Raw genomic sequence first — 24,327 nt, forward strand, 5'->3', positions numbered from 1 at the left:
TGTCCCGGGGGGCGGATTTGCCCTTTGCCTTTCCTCTTATCTGGCACTTGGGACATTTTTCCCCCACTGTCAGCAACAGCGGGGCATGGTTCCTGCAACTGACAGTGGGACACTATTCCTCTTAATACCAATGATGAGGCACTATTCATCCCATTGATACCAATGGGGGACTATTACTCAACGATGGGGCACTATTCCTCTCACAGACACCAACGATGGCGCACTAGTCCTCTCACCGACACCAATGATGAGACACTATTACTCCAACCGGCACCAATAATGAGACACTATTACTCCCACCGGCACCAATGATGAGGCACTATTCCTCCCACTGATACCAATAATGAGTCACTATTCAACAAATTGATATCAAGGATGGGACACTATTGCTCCCATTGATACCAATGATGGCACACTATAGTGGGGATTTACTAAAACTAGTGCAATCAAAATTTGGTGCAGCTGTGCATGGTGGCCAATCAGCTTCTAAATTCAGCTTGTTCAATTAAAGCGGAGGTTCACCCTAAAAAACATGTATATACCATTCCATTCAGCATACTGCCGACATGAACAGTATGCGTTTTTTTTTTTCGCTGTACATACCGTTGTATAGCTATTTTCCCCCCGGCTTCCGGGTAGTGGCTCCCGCGGGACTGGGTGTTCCTATTCAGAGACTAAGTGATTGACTTATGACAAAAGCTTCCCCCCGGCACATAATGCGCGTCACCAGTTTCCGAAAGAAAAGGCTTCTTCCGGAAACTGGTGACGCGCATTATGCGTCGGGGGGAAGCTTTTGTCATCACGTCAATCACTTAGTCTCTGAAAAGGAACGCCCACTCCCGCGGGAGGCACTACCCGGAAGTCGGGGGTGGGGGAATAGCTATACAAAGGGTATGGACAGCGAAAAAAAAAAAAAAACAGCATAATGTACATGTCGGCAGTATGCTGGATGGAATGGTATATACATGTTTTAGTGTGAACCTCCGCTTTAAGCTTCGACAATAAACACTGGAAGCTGATTTCTGTGGCGAGTTGCACCAGAGTTTGCTCTCTCTAGTTTTAGTAAATCTCCTTCTATGTCTCTCTCCCATTAATACCATTGATGGGACATTATTGCCTCCATTGATACCTAAAATTAGGCACTATTCCTCCCCCTAATACCAATGATGGGGCTGATATCAGGACATCCCACTGGCCACAGTCCGGCCCCCCATAAAGTTAGAAGGACCCCTGCTCTAAACCATGGAGGGCAGGAACCTGCTCCCTAGGGGCAGATGATCACGTCAGCCTGGAATTGCAGGAACAATAAACCAGCACCATGTCGTTCAGCACACCCACCTTCATTGAAAGGTAACAAGGAAGGAAGAGGACCCATGATAACATGTGAGTCGACTTAAAGGGGTTGTAAACCTTCATGTTTTTTCACCTTAATGCATTAAGGTGAAAAAACACCTCGCTGTCACTGGCCCCCCATTTTACTTACCTGAGCCCCGAATCTTCGCGGGCGCGATCCCACGTTGCTTTCCCCCAGCTCCTGTCGGCTCTTCATTGGATGATTGACAGCAGCACAGCCATTGGCTCTCGCTGCTGTCAATCAAATCAATGACACGGCGCGCTGGGGGAGGGGTGCAGAGTCATACAATTGGCAGGCGCCGAGTGTATCATATGGGAGCGCGCCCGCAAGGTAACCCCCTCGGGAGACAGCTTCCAAGAGGGGGTTAGCTCTTGCGGGGAGGAGCCGAGAGAGCCACCGTGGGACCCCAGAAGAGGATGATTGGAGCCACTCTGTGCAAAACGAACTGCACAGTGGAGGTAAGTATGATATGTTTGTTTTTTTAAAAACCCAAATCTTTTGTTTTGCTTTAAGACCCAGAGAAGAAAGGAACATATACTAATTTTAAAAAAGCAAGAAAAAAATGTGGAGGTGCCCATAGAAGGAGCTGGAAATGAAGATGGGGTGCAGGCAGCAATTCATATGTAGAAGTATTAAAACAAGAATGCCATCTCACAAATTCAGAAATATTTTTGTGTTCCACACACTGAGTCCACTTACCTGATGATGGTGGGGGATGGTGTGATCTTCCTGTGTGGAATCCCGGGAATACAGAGGACGGGGACATCTCTCTGGTGGGTTCCCATTACTGGATCCATCTGTAGGAAACACACACACTGACTGAATACATTGTTTCTATGTGTTTATCAGATGATGGGGGATCTAGGTGGACCCTCTGTACTGCTCTCTCCTTTACAATAAAGTCTCCTCTTACCCGGTGATGTGAGGGGCGGCTGATTCTCCATCATGACGTCCATGTAGAGATCATATTACCTGATGTGAAGGTCTACATATCCCCAATTATCAATCTATTTACTCAAATATTTTCAGTGTTCATTACTCACATGTGCTATCTAGAAAAGGTTCCTCCTTTTTAGTTATCATCATCCCAACTTTCTCTGTACACTCCTGATAACCCATCACAGCCATCTCCTCTTCTTCATTTTTAACCTCATCGTTCACATACAACTGTTCTCCATGCTAAACCAACAAAGGAGAAAAAAAAATGTGACAGAAAATAGGTTGAAAGAAGAGGGTAATTTCATACAATCTAGAGTCACTTTTGTGTTCTTTCCATCTACCTGATGATGGTGACGGATGGTGTGACCTTCCTGTGTGGAATTCTGGGAATACAGAGGACATCCCTCCTCCATAGACTGCTGATCTCCACTTATTAATGATTCGTCTTCTTCCTCTTTAATCCCGGCTTTGATGTCTTTCAGTTCATTACCCTAAGCACCCAGAGATGACAGAATACATTTGTAAAGTGGACATATTACATAGAAGAATGTCCTCTCATATCTTACAATTCCTTTTCCGTTCTAGTTGCTCAGTCCCACCTACCTGATGATGGTGAGGGATGGTGTGATCTTCCTGTGTGGAATCCCGGGAATACAGAGGACGGGGACATCTCTCTGGTGGGTTCCCATTACTGGATCCATCTGTAGGAAACACACACACTGACTGAATACATTGTTTCTATGTGTTTATCAGATGATGGGGGATCTAGGTGGACCCTCTGTACTGCTCTCTCCTTTACAATAAAGTCTCCTCTTACCCGGTGATGTGAGGGGCGGCTGATTCTCCATCATGACGTCCATGTAGAGATCATATTACCTGATGTGAAGGTCTACATATCCCCAATTATCAATCTATTTACTCAAATATTTTCAGTGTTCATTACTCACATGTGCTATCTAGAAAAGGTTCCTCCTTTTTAGTTATCATCATCCCAACTTTCTCTGTACACTCCTGATAACCCATCACAGCCATCTCCTCTTCTTCATTTTTAACCTCATCGTTCACATACAACTGTTCTCCATGCTAAACCAACAAAGGAGAAAAAAAAATGTGACAGAAAATAGGTTGAAAGAAGAGGGTAATTTCATACAATCTAGAGTCACTTTTGTGTTCTTTCCATCTACCTGATGATGGTGACGGATGGTGTGACCTTCCTGTGTGGAATTCTGGGAATACAGAGGACATCCCTCCTCCATAGACTGCTGATCTCCACTTATTAATGATTCGTCTTCTTCCTCTTTAATCCCGGCTTTGATGTCTTTCAGTTCATTACCCTAAGCACCCAGAGATGACAGAATACATTTGTAAAGTGGACATATTACATAGAAGAATGTCCTCTCATATCTTACAATTCCTTTTCCGTTCTAGTTGCTCATGCCCACCTACCTGATGATGGTGAGGGATGGTGAGATCTTCCTGTGTGGAATCCCGGGAATACAGAGGACGGGGACATCTCTCTGGTGGGTTCCCATTACTGGATCCATCTGTAGGAAACACACACACTGACTGAATACATTGTTTCTATGTGTTTATCAGATGATGGGGGATCTAGGTGGAGCCTCCGTACTGCTCTCTCCTTTACAATTAATTCTCCTCTTACCCGGTGATGTGAGGGGCGGCTGATTCTCCATCATGACGTCCTTGTAGAGATCCTTGTGTCCTTCTAAATACTCCCACTCCTCCATGGAGAAATAGACAGTGACATCCTGACACCTTATAGGAACCTGACACACACAATGATACAGTCACCATCCAGACACATCCCTTGTCTGTTACTGGATAATGTCCCAGAATTCCCGGCACCGCTCACCTCTCCTGTCAGCAGATCAATGATCTTCTCAGTGACTTGTTTTTCTTGGGTCTCAGGGAGTGAAGTGATTGCACTGTGATGGTTAAATGGCCACTAGACATTATTGAAGGAAAACGCTGTATTGAAAGAACAACAACAATGTCATGTGACCTCCCAGAATCCTCCTCACCTCTCCGGTCAGGTCTGTGTTTTACTAATAGAGATAGGAGTGATGTCATGTGACCTCCCAGGATCCTCCTCACCTCTCCGGTCAGGTCTGTGTTTTACTAATAGAGATAAGAGTGATGTCATGTGACCTCCCAGGATCCTCCTCATCACCTCTCCGTGCAGGATTAAATTTTATTAATAGAGATAATAGGGATGTCGTGTGACCTCCCAGAATCCTCCTTACCTCTCCGGTCAGGTCTGTGTTTTACTAATAGAGATAAGAGTGATGTCATGTGACCTCCCAGGATCCTCCTCATCACCTCTCCGTGCAGGATTACATTTTATTAATAGAGATAATAGGGATGTCGTGTGACCTCCCAGAATCCTCCTTACCTCTCCGGTCCGGTCTGTTTTATCATTAAGAGATAAGAGTGATGTCATGTGCCCAGAATCTCTCTCACCTCTCTGGTCAGCATGTAGATGATTTCCAAGGTGAGGATTAATGTAGAATTCAAGCTAAAGCCTAACTAGTCTTAAAAATACTCCCTTTCTAATACCGATACTAAGTTATGTAAAAAAAAAAAAAGATGTATATACTTACCTATTTTCAACCCGCTTCAGTACAGTCACGTGATGGCTGCAGGAAAATGTAAAGCGCACCCGACAAGAACTGTGAAAGCAGAGTTTAACATCACCCATAGGCTTCTATGGTGAAGCCATTGTCGGCAGTCTTTACCATTTAGGTAGTATTTCTGTATTGATTATAATACATATATATTATACTGTATACATGTGTTCATTTATGTGTGCGTGTCAGCATCTTCTGGAGATAAAATGGAGGAAGAGGACAGACATGACAGGGGAGTTACTGAATGTAAATATAAAATAATATCTTATTACCTCCTTTGCTGCCAGTTCCAGCAATGTCTCCTCTCTACTTACTCCCGACTCACCCGGAACTTCCCTTTTCAGGCCCCTACATCACTTCTTGTTCATACGTTACCTCACTTCCTCTCTATAGATCACTTCCTGTCTGCACCAGACATCCCTTCCTCCCCATTTGTGACATCACTTCCTGTGTTTGTACGATCACTCTTTCCTTGTTCCTCCCTCAGGATTAGTGAATAGCATAAATTAAAGGTATAGTGCCTCCCCAACCATTCTTAAATGGGATATGTCGATGGTCCTTGAAGTTCTATCTGACCATCCCTTTTCTCCAGTGGAACAAGTAGCAATACGGAACCTGACACTGAAGACGGCTTTCCTGCTAGCCATTACATCTGGCAGAAGGATTTCAGAACTTCACTCTTTAGGGATAGGTGACGACCACAGCTCCTAGTGGTTCACACCTAAGGTCGCTACTCCAAGCCACCTGTTGGAGCACTGCCAGTGTTTACCGACACAGATTCTGAGTCTTGTCACGAGCTGGACATATCCAGAGTGCTCAAAGCCTACCTAGAAGCCACCAGTCCCTTCAGAAACTCAGAGAGACTTTTCATTGTACCGTTCGGTAAATACAGGGGCAAAGAAGATTCCATCAGAAATCTGGTATCTTGGGTTGTAAAGTTAATCCAGAAAGCCTATAGGGTGAAGAATATGGAACCTCCATCCCGAGTGAATGCTCATTTTACAAGGGCAGTCTCAGCTTCCTGGGCAGCATGGGCTAATATTTCGTTGGAGAAGGTGTGCAGGGCCGCCACCTGGTCTTCTCATCTTACGTTCCTCAGACACTACCATATTGATCCAGCTCTCACGACTGTTGAGTTTCGGAAGAAGGGCAGTTCAGGCTGCAATGTCCTTTTCTAATTAAACATTTATTGTTAAGCATTATTCCCACCTGTGTCAGCTAGTTATTTATCACCAGTATGCTGCCATGGAGGCACCAGGAAAGTGGACAATTGAATGAATGAATGAGAAACTTATATAGCGCGGCACATGCAAACTAAATCGCCTCTGGGCGCTTGATGTTCCTGTCTCCTTTGATATCAAAAGAGATGAGTCTTGATCTTTCTCCTGAATGCTAAGTGGTTCTCCTCCAACCGAACGCTGGTTGGTAAAGCGTTCCATAGTCTGGGACCTTGGACCGCGAATCTTCTATCTCCTTTGGACTTGTAGTTGGCTTTCGGTATCTGAAGAAGATTTTGATTGGTGGATCGCAGAACGCAATTGGGATTATGAGCTTTTATTTTTTCGCATAGATAATGGGGAGCATTCCCATGGATACATCTATGTGTTAGACAGAGTGCTTTAAAAGCAATTCTGTCTTTTACTGGCAACCAATAAAGGGATCTCAGTGAAGGTGAGATTGATTCCCAGGGCTTTTTCCCAGTCACAAGTCTGGCGGCTGTATTTTGAGCGATTTGGTACTTTGGGAGTCCGAGGTAAAGGGCATTCGCATTGTCCAGTCTGGAGTTCACAATTGATCCCACTACGACCGCTATGTCTTCTTTGGGAAATTGTATCATACTTACCGTAATTTTCATGGTGCCTATCCATGGCAGCATACGCTCCCACCCTCGATATTCTATATTATGGAGAATGTTGGGGGAGGGACTATACCTTTAATTTATGCTATTCACTAGTCCTGAGGGAGGAGTTGAGGCAGAGCTCTACCATTAGTATGCTGCCATGGATAGGCACGAGGTAAGGAAAATTACGGTAAGTATGATACAATTTTCAGCCCAGGTTCACACTGAGAATTCAATTTCACTCCTGCATGTCAGTCCCGATTTCAGCCGTGATTTAAGAGACATCTGTGCCGGTTTTTGCACAGATGTCAATCGCAAGCTAAAATTGCAAAAATAGTACAGAAACTACAGTGCCTTGCAAAAGTATTCACCCCCTTGGCATTTTTGGTGTTTTGTTGCCTTACAACCTTGATTAAACATGGATTGTTTGAGGATTTGCATCATTTAATTTACAGAACACGTTTTTTTTATTGTGAAGCAAACAACAAATAGGACAAAATAACATAAAAATTCAATGTGCATAACTATTCACCTCCCTAAAGTCAATACTTTGTAGAGCCACCTTTTGCAGTTATCAGAGCTCCAAGTCTCTTTGGATAAGTTTCTATGAGCTTGCCACATCTTACCACTGAGATTCTTGCCCATTCCTCCTTGCAAAACTGCTCCAGCTCCTTAAAGTTGAATTGTTTGCGCTTGTGAACAGCAATCTTATATTTTATAGGAGCCCCGCTGGGAGCTTTGGTGAAATACCAGGATTTTAAACAGACCTCTGATGTCTCACTTTTGAGACAGAAAAGAGACTGAGGACAGAGATTCCCCAGTCCCTTTCTCTTCAGCCCCAGCTGCACTGGACAGTGAATAAAGGGGAAGTGTGCTGTAAAGAGCGGTTCATTCACACAACACAGTTTACTATACTGCAGTTATGAAAGAACACAGTGAGCGGTTGATACTGATCACTCACTGTGTTCATTCAGAAAAGGAAGAGCTAGCAAATTACATATTTACAAGCACCTTCCCCGCTCTCCATCCTGAAACGATCCCTTACAACAGGAGTGGAGAGGAAGCGACAGAGCTGTGGGGGGAGAAGGGTCCAGGGAAGTACACATGAGGCCGGGCAACAGAAACAAGAGTAGCAGGGACAGGAGGGGTGGCGGAGGCAGCATTAACTAGTACCAATCCCCTGTATTTTCCTCCTGAGGCAGCTGAATGCTGGCAGGAGGGAGAGGAGCAGAAGCCTAGTTTCAGCTGATCTAGGAGGAAAATAGAGATCGATCCCCCAGAATAGGGTGTGCTTAGGCACTTCGGGCACACTCTGTGTGCACACCTATGCATTTGTATTGTGTTTTTTCTGGATTTTTGGTTGACATTCTGTCTCCATAACTTAAAATACACCTATGATAACAATTATAGAACCTTCATTTCTTTGTAAGTGGGCAAACCTACATAATCTGCAGGGGATTAAATAATTATTTCCCCCACTGTAAGTATTGGGGTAGCTCAGTATGGTTTCCCTTGAGGACTATATTACTCGAATTTATTCTTTATTTGTATATAACCATCAAACAACCCCACTAAAAACTTGAATATTTCCTCTATGACCTAATGTATTGTAATGCGCACTCTATACAAATTTGGCCTACTTTCCTCTGCTTTGAAAAACTAATGCCGCGTACACACAATCGGAAATTCCGACAAGAAAGGTCCGATGTGAGCTTTTGGTCAGAAATTCCGACCGTGTCGAAGGCTCCATCGGACTTTCGCTGTCGCAATTTCCGCCAACAACAGATTGAGAGCAGGTTCTCGAATTTTCAGACGGAAAAAAATTCCTAATCGGTAATTCCGATCGTCTGTAGCAATTCCGACGCTCAAAATTCAGACGCGTGCTGGGAAACAATTAGACGCATGCTTGGAAGCATTGAACTTAATTTTCTCGGCTCGTCGTAGTGTTGTACGTCACCGCGTTCTTGACGGTCGAAAGTTCAGAGAACTTTTGTGTAACCGTGTGTATGCAAGCCAAGCTTCAGCGGAATTTCGTCGGAAAAACCATCCAAGGTTTTTCCGACACAAAATCAGATCGTGTGTACGCGGCATAAGGCTTAAAAATGTTTCTTGCCATGTTCTATCTTTGTGTACCCCCGGTAGCCTATTAGGAGGGGCCAACACTCTCTGTGTTGAATCTTTTTTTCATTTCGTTGGTGTCTGTCCACAGTTTGCACACCACTGAATCAGCCAACACTTTCCTTCTGATTTCCTGCAGTCTGAATGCATTGAGAACGTCGTGCGGTGTGTCTCTTCTGATGAATAACAAGGTTTCCTTTTAGCGTGAAAGATTTCCCGCACTCTGAACATGGAAATGGACGCTCACCTGTGTGAATTCTCTGGTGTCTAACAAAGTCTCCTTTTAGAGCGAAAGATTTCTTGCATTCAAAACATGAATAGGAAAGCATACCCTTGTATTTTCTCTTGCGTTTATTTCGCTTATCTTTCTTTGAGAATGATTTCATGCACTCTGAAGATGATTTTTTGTGACTTATCTGGTGTTTCACAAGGTTTCCTTTCAGTGTGAAAGATTTCCCGCACTCTGAACATGGAAAGGGACGCTCACCTGTATGAATTCTCTGGTGTCTAACAAGGTCTCCTTTGTGAGCGAAAGATTTCCCGCACACTGAACATGAATATGGACGCTCTCCAGTATGAATTCTCTGGTGTGTAACAAGGCTTTCACGCAGAATGAAAGATTTCCCGCACTCTGAACATAAATTAGGTCTCTCACCCGTGTGAAATTTCTGGTGATTAACAAGATGATCTTTCTTACGGAAAGATTTCCCGCACTCTGAACACAAATAAGGACGCACACCTGTGTGAATTCTCTGGTGTGTAACAAGGCTTTTGTGCAGAATGAAAGATTTCCCGCACTCTGAACATAAATTAGGTCTCTCACCCGTGTGAAATTTCTGGTGATTAACAAGATGATCTTTCTCACGAAAAGATTTCCCGCACTCTGAACACAAATAAGGACGCACACCTGTGTGAATTCTCTGGTGTCTAGCAAGGTCTTCTTTCTGATTGAAAGATTTCCCGCACTCTGAACAGGAATAGAGATTCTCACCCTTGCAGTTTCTCTGGTGTTCCTTTAGCTTCCCTCTCCTAGAGAAAGATTTTTTGCATTTAGTACATGAACTACGACGCTCACCTGTGTGAGATCTCATGTGTCCAACTAGGTTTCCTTTGTGTGTGAAAGATTTCCCGCACTCTGAACACGAAAAAGGACGCTCACCTGTGTGAATTCTCTGGTGTCTCTCAAAGTCTCCTTTATGAGTGAAAGATTTTCCACACTCAGAACATGAATAGGAAGAAGACGAAAGCTCACCTGTGTGATTTTTTTGATGTTTTATAAGGTTTCCTTTCTGTGCAAAAGATTTCCTGCACTCTGAACATGAATAAGGACGCTCACCAGTGTGAATTCTCTGGTGTCTAACAAAGGTTCCTTTATGAGTGAAACGTTTTCCGCACTCTGAACATGAATAAGGACATTCACTTGTTTGACTTGTCAGATGGTTCAGGTGGTCTTTTTTTAGAGTGAACGATTTCCCATGCACTGAACATGAATAAGGACACTCACCTGTGTGAATTCTCTGATGTTTAACAAGGACTGCCTGACGACTGAAAGATTTCCCGCACTCTGAACATATATAAGGATACCTCCCTGTGTGAGTTTTCAGGTGTACAATTAGTGCTTCTTTCTGAGTGAAAGATTTCCCGCACTCTGAACATAAATAAGGACGCTCACCCATGTGAATTCTCTGGTGTCTTGTAAGTGATCCTTTCTGAGTGAAAGATTTCCCGCACTCTACACATAAATAAGGACGCTCGTCCATGTGACTTATCTGGTGTCTAACAAGGTCTCCTTGCTGAGTGTAAGATTTCCCGCACTCTGAACATGAATAAGGATGCTCACCCATGTGGAGTTTCTGGTGTCTAATAAGTGTTCCTTTCCGAGAGAAAGATTTCCTGCACTCTGAACATGGGAATAGATTGTCACCTCGGTGATCTCCTTCATGGGGTGAGGAAGATTCCTTGGGATTAGAAGGATCTGTTGATCTATCTGCAGTGTGAGATCTTACATGGATATTTACAATCATAGTATGTGATTGATGAGACGATTTCCCCTGATCAGAGGGATCCATTGATGTCTCCGGACAGGAAGGTCTGTGATGTATATTTTGTGTATTTGGATTTCCTCCTGGAGGATCCTGTGTGATGACATTATCTTCTGACTTACAATCAGCAGATAATAGAAGATGTCTCTCCGAGGAATTCCTCACATCACATCCATCTGTTAGGAAACAATGGAAAAATATATAAAAAATCTCAGTAGATGACAAATAACTGGAGTTTTAGCTCCTCCCCCCCGTCGGTGGAATAAGTTCTCCGAAACTGGTCACTAAAATGTTCTCACTGGAGTCCATACATGATCCACAAATTCTTACCTACCGGGCACTTTTCAGCTTTCAGCGCGGTCACACTTTGAATGACAATTGCGCGGTCATGCAGCACTGTACCCATATGAAATTTTCATCATTGTATCACAGATAGAGCTAAACGAACATTTTGAATAAAAATAAAATATCTTAGTTTCTGTTAAAAAATTCAGCAAATAAGTAAATTTCCTTCTTCACTGATGAGGCACCAATGAGGCTGCACTGATGTACACGGATGTGGCTGCACTGATGAGGTTGCACTGATGCACAGTGATGTGGCTGCATTAATGTGCACTGATGAGGCTGCACTAATGTACACAGATGAGCACTGATGTGGCTGCACTAATGTGCTATGATGTGGCTGAACTAATGTGTACTGATGAGGTTGCACTGATGGGCACAGATGAGGTTGCACTGATGCACACCGATGAGCACTGATGTGGCTGCATTAATGTGCACTGATGAGGCTGCACTAATGTACACCGATGAGCACTAATGTGGCTGCATTAATGTGCACTGATGAGGCTGCACTAATGTACACAGATGAGCACTGATGTGGCTGCACTAATGTGCTATGATGTGGCTGCATTAATGTGCGCTGATGTGGCTGCATTGATGGGCACTGATGAGGCTGCACTAATGTACACCGATGAGCACTGATGTGGCTGCACTTATGTGCACTGATGAGGGTGCTGCATTAATGTGCACTGATGAGGTTGCATTGATAAGGCTGCACTAATGTACACCGATGAGCACTGATGTGGCTGCATTAATGTGCACTGATGATATTGCACTAATGTACACCGATGAGCACTGATGTGGCTGCATTAATGTGCACTGATGATATTGCACTATGATGTGGCTGCATTGGTGGACACTGATGGGGCTGCAGGGATGTGGCTCCATTAATGTGCACTGATGAGGCTGCATTGATGGGCACTGATGAGGCTGCACTGATGTACACCTATGAGCACTGATGTGGCTGCACTTATGTGCACTGATGAGGTTGCATTGATGAGGCTGCACTAATTAACACCGATGAGCACTGATGAGGTTGCATTGATGAGGCTGCACTAATGTACACCGATGAGCACGGATGTGGCTGCATTAATGTGCACTGATGAGCACTGATGGGGCTGCACTGATAATCAGGGCTGTGACAGACTCACCCAGGACAAGGGCTTTTGGAGGGGACTGAATGTTAGCCTCTTGCCTTGCGATCATGGGCCCTGGCATTTGGGGGAATGGTGCTCTTTGTGTGCTGTATGCCTGGGGACCCCTGAGGTGGTGTCACTTTGGATTCAGGTCCATGTCCTCCCAAAACACACAGACTCTGGGAACCCTGTATATGCCATATTAGAAATAGTGACTGATTCATAATGTTGGGACACATACTGTTAGAATATGCTGATGTCAACTCCAGTCACCTGTCTGTCTGTAATAATGTAAATGAGTCTAGTGTGGCTTCTCTTTCGTTGTTTGTGCTAATTAACCCTGCAATTGTATGAAGGAGTTCTGTGTTGATATGTATGATAATGTGTATTGTAGTTAGGGAGTCACGTCGGCTGCATAAGGGATTAGTTAATTATTTCATGTTAATTTATGTTTCTGGTTACAAATGTATTGTAGAGTAATATGAGCAGGAGGTATACACCTCCTCTTCTACTGTATACAAGACTTGTATTCTGGTTCTAATAAACAGTCCATGTTCAGCAACTAAACAAGTATCGTCTTGTTTGTAGTTGTCAGCGGCTGGAATATCTGATATCTAGATTCAGACTGGGAGGAAGTGGTATATGACGAAAGCACTCAAGCGGAGTGTGGGACGTTTCCTTACAAGGGGCTATCAGTGTAAAAGTGCCCCGTCAGCCTCGCCGCTAATCAGCTCTCCTTTCCTCACACAGTGACCGCACGCGAGGAAGGAATTTCGATAACCACCAAGTTTGTGATCAAGCTTTTATTGGACACAACTAAATCACATATTAAAGGGCTGCTGTGATTGGCCCTTTACCTTGATCTGTGATTAGCTGTGTCCAATGGACACAGCGATCACAGAACGCGCCTGAAGCGGTGGGCGTGTTCTGGGAGGACGTCAATGGGCGAACTCCCCGAGCAAGAGAGCCATGCTGTAGCTGTCTTTCGGCTATGGCCCGGTATTGAGGTCGTTAAACAGAAGACTATGGGCCGGATTCAGATACCTGAGCGTATCTGTCCGGCTGGCGTAACGTATCCTAGATACGTTACGCCGCTGTAACTTTGGGCGCAAGTTCCGTATTCAGAAAGAACTTGCGCCCTAAGTTAAGGCGGCGTAACGTGTGTGGGCCGGCGTAAGCCCGCCTAATTCAAATGGGGATGTTGGGGGCGTGTTTTATATAAATTTGCTTTGACCACGCGTATTTTAAGTTTTTTTTGAACGGCGCATGCGGCGTTCGTGAAAAAAATCCCAGTGCGCATGCTCGAAAATCCACCGCAAAACGTCATTGCTTTCGACGTGAACGTAAATTACATCCAGCCCTTTTCGCGAACGACTTACGCAAACGAGGTAAAAATTCAAAACTCGGCGCGGGAACGACGGCCATACTTAAGATTAGCTACGCCTCATATAGCAGGGGTAACTATACGCCGGAAAAAGCTGAACGCAAACGACGTAAAAAAAAAGCGGCGGGCGGTCGTTCGTTTCTGAATAGGCGTAAATGCTAATTTGCATATTCCTCGCGTAAAAAAACGGAAGCGCCACCTAGCGGCCAGCCTGAAATTGCAGCCTAAGATACGACAGTGTAAGTCACTTACACCTGTCAGGTCTTAGGGATATCTATGCGTAACTGATTCTCTGAATCAGGCGCATAGATACGACCGAGCGCACTCAGAGATACGACGGCGTATCAGGAGATACGCCGTCGTATCTCTTTCTGAATCCGGCCCTATGTCTTCATTAGTCAAAAAAAGAAAAGAGTTATGCTGCGTACACAAGACCGTTTTTCATGATGAGAAAAATGCCATTTTTTAAATTGGTCATTAAAAACGCTCCTGTGTGTAGGCTCCAAAACATTTTTCTCGACGAGTTTTTAAAAAATGTAGAACATTTTTTCTCTTCATTTTTCTCATCGTGAAAAAAGGTCGTGTGTAGGTTTTAACGACGGGGGAAAAAACGTGCATGCTCAGAAGCAAGTTATGAGAAGGAAAATTTGTATAATCAGCCCAAAGGGTGGGGCCATTCGAATGGAACTTCCCCTTTATAGTGCCGTCGTACGTGTTGTACGTCACCGCACATTTTTTTTTCACGATTGTGTGTATGCAAGGCAGGCTTGACAAGAATCACGTCGAGAAAAATTTTGTTTTTTTCCATGACATGAAAAACGGTCGTGTGTACGCGACATAATCTCTCTTTCACACCGTTCAGGTCCGCCTGTTAGATTTTTAAGCAGACCTAAGTTAGCCACAAATGTCAGCGGTGACATGCCCGCTAACATCTGACCCGCTCCGATCTGCCAAAGTGTGTCGGAGGAAAACCTTATTATTCCATTACTCTGCGGATCAGATGAGATGACAACGGACTCTACGGTCTGCTGTCATCCGATCCCCCATAGGGGAGAGCAGCGCTCTGACAGGTCGGTCCCTGCACAGTGTGCAGAGACAGACCTGTCATCTGCCTGCTCAGCGGGGATCGACGGAGAACATTAGTGGTTTGTGGGATTGCCTGGATTTTAACTTGAGAGCCGGACCATAGTAAAAAGACGGCCTCAAGGTGGCTCTATAGATGCGGGAGGCCGTCTTTTTATGGCCTCGGGTCCGTGTATCAGTGCTGCACTAGTGCACTGAAAGCTGAAAATTGGCCTGGGCAAGAAGGGGGTATAAGTGTTGGTATTGAAGTGGTTAAGTATGCTAAGACTGATTACTATGCAGAGCTGCACCAGATTCTGAGTGCACCAGTTTTAGTAAATCTCCCCTACCGTGTGTATGTGGAAGATCTGATAAATATCTAACATTTTTCCAATCCTTATACTCAGAAGTAAAATGAGACTGTGACCCGTTTCTTCCACAGTGCCTATACTTACTTGTGTTGAAAGGTGGAGAAATATCTTCCTGTTCACACTTCATAATCATCCCAACCTCCTCCATGGGCAGCTGATCACCCCCCACATACGTCTCTTCTTCTTCCTCTTTAACCTCAGATTTTATAATAATCTGTTCTTCATCCTAAACCCCAAAATAATAGAAAGCATCTATTAAATTTGAACTCCGGGCAGACACCGTATAAAAGTCATCTCACAAAGTTCAGAATCACTTATGTGTTCTATACACGAGTCTACCTACCTGATGATGGTGAGGGATGGTGTGATCTTCCATTGAAGAATCCCAGGAAGACAGAGGATGAGGACATCTCTCTGGTGGGTTCCCATTACTGGATCCATCTACCTGATGATGGTGGGGGACGGTGTGATCTTCCTGTGTGGAATCCCGGGAATACAGAGGAGGGGGACATCTCTCTGGTGGGTTCCCATTACTGGATCCATCTGTAGGAAACACACACACTGACTGAATACATTGTTTCTATGTGTTTATCAGATGATGGGGGATCTAGGTGGACCCTCTGTACTGCTCTCTCCTTTACAATAAAGTCTCCTCTTACCTGGTGATGTGAGGGGCGGCTGATTCTCCATCATGACGTCCTTGTAGAGATCCTTGTGTCCTTCTAAATACTCCCACTCCTCCATGGAGAAATAGACAGTGACATCCTGACACCTTATAGGAACCTGACACACACAATGATACAGTCACCATCCAGACACATCCCTTGTCTGTTACTGGATAATGTCCCAGAATTCCCGGCCCCGCTCACCTCTCCTGTCAGCAGATCAATGATCTTCTTGGTGACTTCTAGGATCTTCTTGTCATTGTTCCTCTTGAGATTCAAAGAGTAAGATGAAGGAACCTTGATGGTTAAATGGTCACCAGACTTCACCGGAGGAAAACTCTGCAATGAAAGAGCAACAGTATTATAATATGACCTCCCAGAATCCTCCTCACCTCTCTGGTCAGGTCTGTGTATTCTCATTAGAGATAGGAGTGATGTCATGTGACCTCCCAGAATCCTCCTCACCTCTCCAGTCAGCAAATAGATTAACTCCAGGGTGAGGTTTAGTATCTTCTCAGTCATGTGACTTGGGTCCTCCTCCATCCTCATTGATGAGATCTTATATTGATCCATAGAGGACTCTGATCTCTGTAGACAGATAACATACTGGCTTATCATAATAGCTCAAAGACAAGATGAAAACCTACGTGTGTGTATGTCATTCAATTTTTTTTACATTCCTTATGCCGCGTACACACGATCATTTTTCGGCATGAAAAAAAAAGACGTTTTTCGGCATGTAGAAAAAACGAAGTTTTTCCAACTTCATCATTAAAACGACGTTGCCCACACACCATCTTTTTTAAAAAATGCTCTAGCAAAGCGCGGTGACGTACAACACGTACGACGGCACTATAAAGGGGAAGTTCCATGCGGATCGCGACACCCTTGGGGCTGCTTTAGCTGATTTCGTGTTAGTCTGTTACAGCGTGATGAATGTGCTTACTCCATTATAAACGGTAGTTTTACCAGAAGGAGCGCTCCCATCTAGTAACTTGCTTCTGAGCATGCGCGGGTTTTTAAAGCGGGGGTTCACCCTTTTTTTTCTACCATATCATCCAGCATACTAGCGCGAGCTACAGTATGCCTTTATTTTATTTGTTTGCGCCGTACTCACAGTTTAATCCCGTAGTTAAGTTTCAGACTCCCCGCGAGGAGTAGGCATTCCTACGCAGAGGGGAACATGAGTGACGGTCGGCTATGGCGCGTCACGCTTCCCGAAAATAGCCGAAATAGGACTTGGCTCTTCACGGCGCCTGTGCAGTCAGCTCCTAGTCTGTGCGCAGGCGCCGTATAGAGCCAAGTCCTACTCTGGCTATTTTCGGGAAGCGTGACGCGCCATAGCCGGCCGTTAATCATGTTCCCCTCTGCATAGGAACGCCCTACGGGATTAAACTGTGAGTACGGCGCAAAAATAAATAAATAAAGGCATACTGTAGCTCACGCTAGTATGCTGGATTTCATGGTAGAAACTTGTTATTTAGGGTGAACCACCGCTTTAACATCGTTTTAGCCCACACACGATCAGTTTGTACAACCCGAAAAACGGCATTGTTTAAAAGGTCATTAAAAAATGCAGCATGTTCGGAAAAAAAAATTGTAGTTTTTCAAAACCCGAAAAATTATGTGAAGCCCACACACGATCATTTTAAATGACATTTTTTAAAAACAACGTTTTTTTCATGCCGAAAAATTATCGTGTGTACGAGGCATTATTCATTTAAAAAAAAATCATAAAAATTATTATTAAAGCGGAACTTCAGCCTAAACCTCATGTCTTCACTCCTCTCCCCTTAAAGTGGTTGTAAACCTTTACAGACCACTTTTACCTACAGGTAGGCCTAGATTAAGGCTTACCTGTAGGTACAAGAACTATCTCCTAAACCTACACGGTTTAGGAGATATTTGCAGAAAAAGACAGCAGCGATGTCTACGGTGCCTGCATGCCGAAGACAACTGCGCAGGCGCACTGAGCGTGCCGTTATTGTAGGCGATCGTGCCGTCATCGTGGCTTTGGCCAATCAAATCGCTGGAGCCGCAATACTCCAAAGTAGAAATGGTGGTGACAGAGGAGGCGAACGAGGGCTGCGATCTCAGGTAAGTACCTTATAATGAGCTAATATGCTTTGCATACTAGCTCAATATGCATTTTTCTTGAAGGGTTTATTTTTTTTTAGGAGTCTTTACTTCCTCTTTAAATTGTGTGTATGTATGTATATATATTTTATGGTTCTGCAAAGCAGCACTTCCTCATTTATCGCCTAGATGGGAAAGAGGTCTAGTACCCCCTCCCTCCTTCTGGACTCTGCTTGTTTACTTTGGTTCCCTACAACACACGAATTGTGGTTTCCCTACGCATGCACAAAGATAGGTGACAAAGAAGTCCAAAAACGTCCCCTTTCTTGTGTCGGAAATATCCTGTGCAGATGTGCCGACCCGATGGCAGAGCAGAGCCCTTTGGCACATCTTCTCAGGAGCCATAATGGTGGTGCTGGAGGGGAAGGGCTCAGCAAATGGACAGAGGACTGAGGTTCCTTTTTAGGGTAGGGGGAAGCTCTACTTATGGAGGCATCATATGTCCATATATATGTACAGGTGTGTCAGCATCTGTTGGAGACAAAAGATGTCACAGTGACTATGGAGGAAGCAGATGGACATGACGACCGTAGGGTGACCACGTGTCCCGGATTGCACGGGACAGTCCCGCATTTTGCAAGTCTGTCCCGGGCACCTTCATTCAAGGACAATACAGTGTCCCGGAATGAAACTGACACAGCCACCCCCCCCGGGCCAATCTGATGCCCCCAAAAAAGGGCGCCACATCACCGCTTTACTCACTGACAGTACTTGTCCTGGCCGGGAATGCCTGGAGGAGCACAATCCCCGCCCCCTGCTTGTGATTGGAGAAATCATAAATCTCGCCTCTTGTGTCCAATCACTGTGCTGTGATTCGTTACAGCACAAGCTGATTTGTGGGAAGGGAGGGTGTCCCTGAATGGTAGTCTGGAAATGTGGTCACCCTAATGACGGGTGAGGGTTACTGGGTTTTTATTTTAAAATAATATCATATTACCTCGTCTGCTGCCAGCTACGTCTCTTCTCCACTTTCCACCAACGAACCAAGAACTTCCTCATTAAACCATAATCTCACTTCCTGGTCTATATCACTTCCTGTCTCTATATCACTTCCTGTGAGAGGGGTCTGGCTGCCGAGTGGAGCTCTGCGTTTGACAGGAAGCACGTGTCCTCCACTCCACCTTTTTTTTTGTTATTAAACTTTATTGCATCGAACAATAAATAGCTGCGACTAGAGCTCCACTGTCCACAGCTTCACGCAACCTTTTTTTAATTTAACCACTTCAGCCCCGGAAGGATTTTTCCCCTTAATGACCTGGCCTTTTTTTCGATACGGCATTGCGTTATTTTAACTGACAATTGCGCGGTCGTTCGACGCTGCACCCAAATAAAATTGACGTCCTTTTTTCCCACAAATAGAGCTTTATTTTGGTGGTATTTAATCACCTCTGCCGTTTTTATTTTTATGCCGTTTTTATTTTTTGCGCTTTAAACAAGAAAACAGCAACAATTTTGATTTTTTTTTATTAAATTGTACTTTCTGTTATAAAACATCCAATAAAAAAAAAAAAAATGTAACTAAAAATCGAATTTCTTCATCAATTTAGGCCAATATGTGTTCTGCTACATATTTTTGGTTAAAAAATCCCAATAAGCGTATAGAAATTGGTTTGCGCAAAAGTTATCGCGTCTCCAAACTATGGAATATTTTTATACCATTTATATTCCTATTTTTCTTCCTCTTCTTGGAAGGCTGTCCACAAGGTTTAGGAGTGTGTCTATGGGAACGATTGATCATTCTTCCAGAAGCACATTTGAGAGGTCAGGCACTGATGTTGGATGAGAAGGTCTGGCTCGCAGTCTCCGGTCTAATTCATCCCAAAGGTGTTCTATCGGGTTGAGGTCCGGACTCTGTGCAGGCCAGTTAAGTTCCTCCATCCCAAACTCACTCATTTTTTAAATTTGTACTTTTTTGGCCTAAATTTATAAAGAATTATTATTTTTCTTTTCTTTTGGATGTTTTATAGCAAAACATATATACCGTATTTGCCGGCGTATACTCACCGTATAAGACTACCCCCTTCCTACTAGTCTTTCTGGAAGCTGAGGGGTAGCCGGAACAACCGCTGACAGAAACAGGCTTTTTTCAAATCTCACTATGCCATTACATTACATGCCCCACTGTGCCATCACTTTGGTCTCACTTTCCCCCACTGTGCCATCACTCACGTTTTGCAGCTTCTGGCTTCCAGGCTGGTGACAGTCTCCGTGCTGCTGCGGGCATCCATGATTTGAAAGCCGCGCCTTCTCCTCAGACTGTCCTGTGATAGGCGGAACACAAATCTTCCCAGCAACGCCTCTGTTCTGTGTTCCGCCTATCACGGATGTCCTCTCGTCCGAGGAACACAGAACAGAGGCGCTGCTGGGAAGATTTGTGTTCCGCCTATCACAGGACAGTCTGAGAAGAAGGCGCGGCTTTCAAATCATGGATGCCCGCAGCAGCACGGAGACTGTCACCGGCGTATAAGACGACCCCCGACTTTGGATGCATTTTTTTGCATCCAAAAAGTCGTCTTATACGCCGAAAAATACGGTATATACATATATTATTTTTTTTTTTTAATTGTCGGTCTTTTTTTGTTTATAGTGGAAAAAACACAAAAAAAACACAGAGGTGATCAAATACCGCCAAAATAAAGCTCTATTTTTTGGGGGGGGACGGACATATATTTCATTTATGTACAGCATAGCAGGACTGCGCAATTGTAACTTGGTGCCATATCGCAAAAACAAAATGGCCTGTCACGAAAGGGGGGGGGGGTGAAACTTTTGGGGGTCAAATGGTAATATCTGTGGTGGAAAATCTGTAAAATGTTGCCATCTTTAGTCTCCTTAAAAAAAAATATATTCGCTTATTTCCAGGTGCAATGTGAGCTTGGTGTCTCCTTGTGAAATTGCAGCCTATGCAAGAAAGACAAACTGTGTGCTTCAATCAGAGGTAATAGACTTTTTTTTTTTTTTATCTTTATTTATTAATGACAGCCACACAGAATCGAATAGAATACATTACAATCTGTACATATGCAACTGGGTTGGATATAGCAGCATGGATATAAGAGGAACCAGGACCTTTAAAGTGATATTATTATTTTTTTTTTTTTTAATAACAAACATATCACTCATGGTTTTGCACAGAGCAGCTCCGATCCTCTTCTTTTCAGGTCCCCCTCCGGCACTCCTGGCTACTCCTCTTTAAACAGTGCGCCCAGAGAAAGCTGCTTGCCCTAGGGGCACCACTGTGTACTCACTCCTGAGCCCCTGCTCTACGCATCCATAATGCCCGGTACACACGGTCCAATTATCGGACGAATGATCGTCTGGTTTTTTTTTGTATGCTAATCTCACGTCGAATCTGATGAGTTTACTAAAGTCACGAAAATTCTCGTACGGCAGAATAAAACGATCGCTTCGAAAGCGGCATTTTTGGTACGGTTTTCGGATCGTGTGTACGGGGCTTAAGACACAGAAGCTTGGCCCCCGTCCCCCCCCCCCCAGTCGCTTTCATTGGCTCACGTTCACGCTGCTGCCTCAGCCAAAGAGGAAGGAGAGTCCCCATGCAGCCGAGGCTATCTGGATCAAAGGGGGCTCAGGTAAGGATTGGTGGGGGAGACTCATGTACATAGAAGGGTTTTTACCTACGTGCAAAGAATGCACTAAGGTAAAAAAAAAAAAAAACTTTGGCCTTTACAATCACTTTAAAACGGAACTTCACCCAAAAGGGGAAGCTCTACTTTTTGGAAGATTTTTTTTACAAACATTTACTACCACTTTAAATAAAGGGTTAGTGTAACAGACCAAACCGGGACAGGGGCTTTTGGAGGGGACTAGGGGCTTGCCTCCTACCCATGTTGAAGACTGGGGATTTTGTCTGCTTCTCCAGGTTGGAACATGGAAAAAAGCTCAGTTCAGCCTCTGATCCCATGGAGAGAGCAGGTCATCCTCCATTGACGGACAGCAACGTGACGAACACTGAGAGCGAGGCTTGGACTAATTCTCTGGATAAAGACAATTCAACTTCCCTTCTGGAGTAGATGGACAGGTGTAAAATGAATCTTGTACAGGTTAACGGTCCGAGAGAATATTGTGGCCCTCCTGCAGATCAAGTTGGAGAGGCTCCGACATTTGGGACATAAATATTTATCAACAATCTCCCTCAAGAAATCTTTGAAGATAAATGAACTAGGGCTGGGAAAAAAATCGGTTTGAATCTTGAATCGAGGGCAAATCGATAAAAATTTTGATCAAATCGATTTTTTTTTTCCCATTGGTCGGCGCTCTGCGGACTAGGCCGAAGCCGCGGCCTGGCCTAAGAATCCTCTTCGCAGCTCGCCGTGATCCTGGGAAAAGGCCGCTCGCAGCCTTTTTCCAGGATCGCGGCGAGCAGGATTTTTTAGGCGAGGCCGCGGCTTCGTCCTAGGCCTTTTGACAGGATCGTGGTGGACTAGGCTGAAGGCGGGGCCTTGCCTAAAAAATCCTGCCCGCAGCGATCCTGGGAAAAGGCCGCGAGGCCGGACGCCGCTCGCGGCCTTTCCCAGGATCACGGCGAGCTGTGGGCAGGGTTTTTTAGGCTTCAATGGCACCAATGGCCGTGGAGATATAGCGTCCCAAGCTGACCCTGTTTCCCCATAGGCGCCAATGTTAAATCGGTCTCCTGTGGCCCGACTTTGGACCGGTTGCCCAAACCTGACCGAGAATTGAAAATTTAACATGGGAGTCTATGGAGGGGTTGGTCGGGTTTGAAAAATCGGTGCTCCCCGGTCTTACGTTCTCCGGTCCCCACACTCGGTTCAAGGGTAGAGGAAGAGCGGGGCTACATGGTAAAAATAGTTTGGGCTCCGAAGGACCTATGGTCGCCCGGTACCGTGCCTCCAAAGGGACCGGGAAAACCAAAATGTGTACCCAGAAAAATAGACATTTTACACTGGCTTCAAAGGGGGTGGAAGTCGGCTAAAAATTTAATATCTCCGGACCCATTAAAGGGGTTGTAAAGGTAAAAGTTTTTTTACGTTAATGCATCCTATGCATCCCTAAATGGCAGCTTGGAAATGTGGTCACCCTAAGCACAAGTTCTAGTTGCCACTTTTCCAATTTGAAGCAGATTGGCGTAGCAAGTCTCTAGCAAGAGCAAAGTTGCAGTGGCGAGTCTACAGCAAGAGCTCTGCAAGTCTACAGCATGAAATTTCAGACACAGTGCCCCCAGTGGTGGGAGGACTATTGCACAACATACGTGAACCAGAACTTGTAGCAGATTTGCAGAATGTTTGCAAAGAAAGTTGATCCGGAGTCCTGCAATGCGGAGTTGCTGCAATTGCGCAACAATCTTGTGCAGCCGGTGATCTGCCAATATGGTTCCTCCTATCAATATGGCTCAACCCCTTGACTTCGCAGGCGCCATCCGAGCCGACGGAAATCACCGAACCTGATTAGCTGTAGCTACAAGTCCAGGGCGACGTGGAAGTCGCTGTAAGTGGCCAGTCAGCCTCACGTCCTCGCTTTGCTCGGACGGCTCGCTGCGCTTGTTTGGCCTCCTGGCTCTTTTTTTAACATCCTCCAAGTCCACGGGGATGGTAATGAATGAGCCTGGATGCCGAGATGCGCCAAGTACAGCTGATCAGGTTCGGAGATTCCTGTGGGCTTCGTCTGCGCCTGCGCAGTCAAGCAGGGAACCATATCGATAGGGGAACTAGCTGGACAGAACACCGGCAAGTCTAACAATAACAAAATATTTCCATTCTACTGTTGTTCTATAAACTAAACAGTTATGTTAGTAAAAAAAAAAAAATATGTGGTGGGTGCTTTTCCTCTGATGTCCAATTAGACCTCTTGTATCTCTAAAACACTTTCCGCGGTTTGATCGCACTGAGGAAGATGTGCGGTGTGTGTTCTCTGATGTCGAACAAGGTTCCGTTTCTGAGTGAAAGATTTTCCGCACTCAGTGCATGAATAAGGACGCTCACCCGTGTGAATTTTCTGCGTCAGCTGTGCGGTGTGTCTTTCCTGATGCTTGACAAGGTGTCCTTTCTGTGTGAAAGATTTCCCGCACTCGGTACACGAATAAGGACGCTCACCTGTATGAATTCTCCTATGTATAACAAGGTTTCCTTTCAGCCTGAAAGATTTTCCACACTCTATACATGAAAAAGGACTCTCGCCCATGTGACCTCTCCGGTGTTGCACAAGGCCTCCTTTTGAAGCAAAGGATTTCCCGCACTCTGAACACGAATAGGGGCGCTCACCAGTGTGAACAAGATCATCTTTCTTTTCTGAAGATTTCCCACTCTCTGAACATGAATAAG

At 44.8% G+C, this 24,327-nt stretch overlaps 2 long non-coding RNA genes and 1 pseudogene across 3 annotated transcripts; all 3 read right to left on the reverse strand.

The window, feature by feature from the left end:
- The window catches only part of LOC120910520, a 70,152-nt pseudogene that overhangs the window by 40,435 nt on the left and 5,390 nt on the right, over window positions 1-24,327 (reverse strand).
- On the reverse strand, window positions 2,110-2,934 carry LOC120909531. The gene is made up of 3 exons (XR_005741288.1): window positions 2,897-2,934; window positions 2,398-2,784; window positions 2,110-2,151 (listed from the first exon to the last, which is right to left on the reverse strand). It is a non-coding gene; the product is annotated as an uncharacterized LOC120909531 (long non-coding RNA).
- On the reverse strand, window positions 2,953-15,604 carry LOC120909533. 2 transcript variants are annotated; one of them, XR_005741290.1, is made up of 3 exons: window positions 15,574-15,604; window positions 3,241-3,627; window positions 2,953-2,994 (listed from the first exon to the last, which is right to left on the reverse strand). It is a non-coding gene; the product is annotated as an uncharacterized LOC120909533 (long non-coding RNA). The 2 variants fall into 2 exon arrangements; XR_005741291.1 differs by lacking the exon at window positions 15,574-15,604 and adding an exon at window positions 3,740-3,774.

This window comes from Rana temporaria, chromosome 8, assembly GCF_905171775.1.
Source record: "Rana temporaria chromosome 8, aRanTem1.1, whole genome shotgun sequence".
In the NCBI taxonomy this organism is placed as follows: domain Eukaryota; kingdom Metazoa; phylum Chordata; class Amphibia; order Anura; family Ranidae; genus Rana; species Rana temporaria.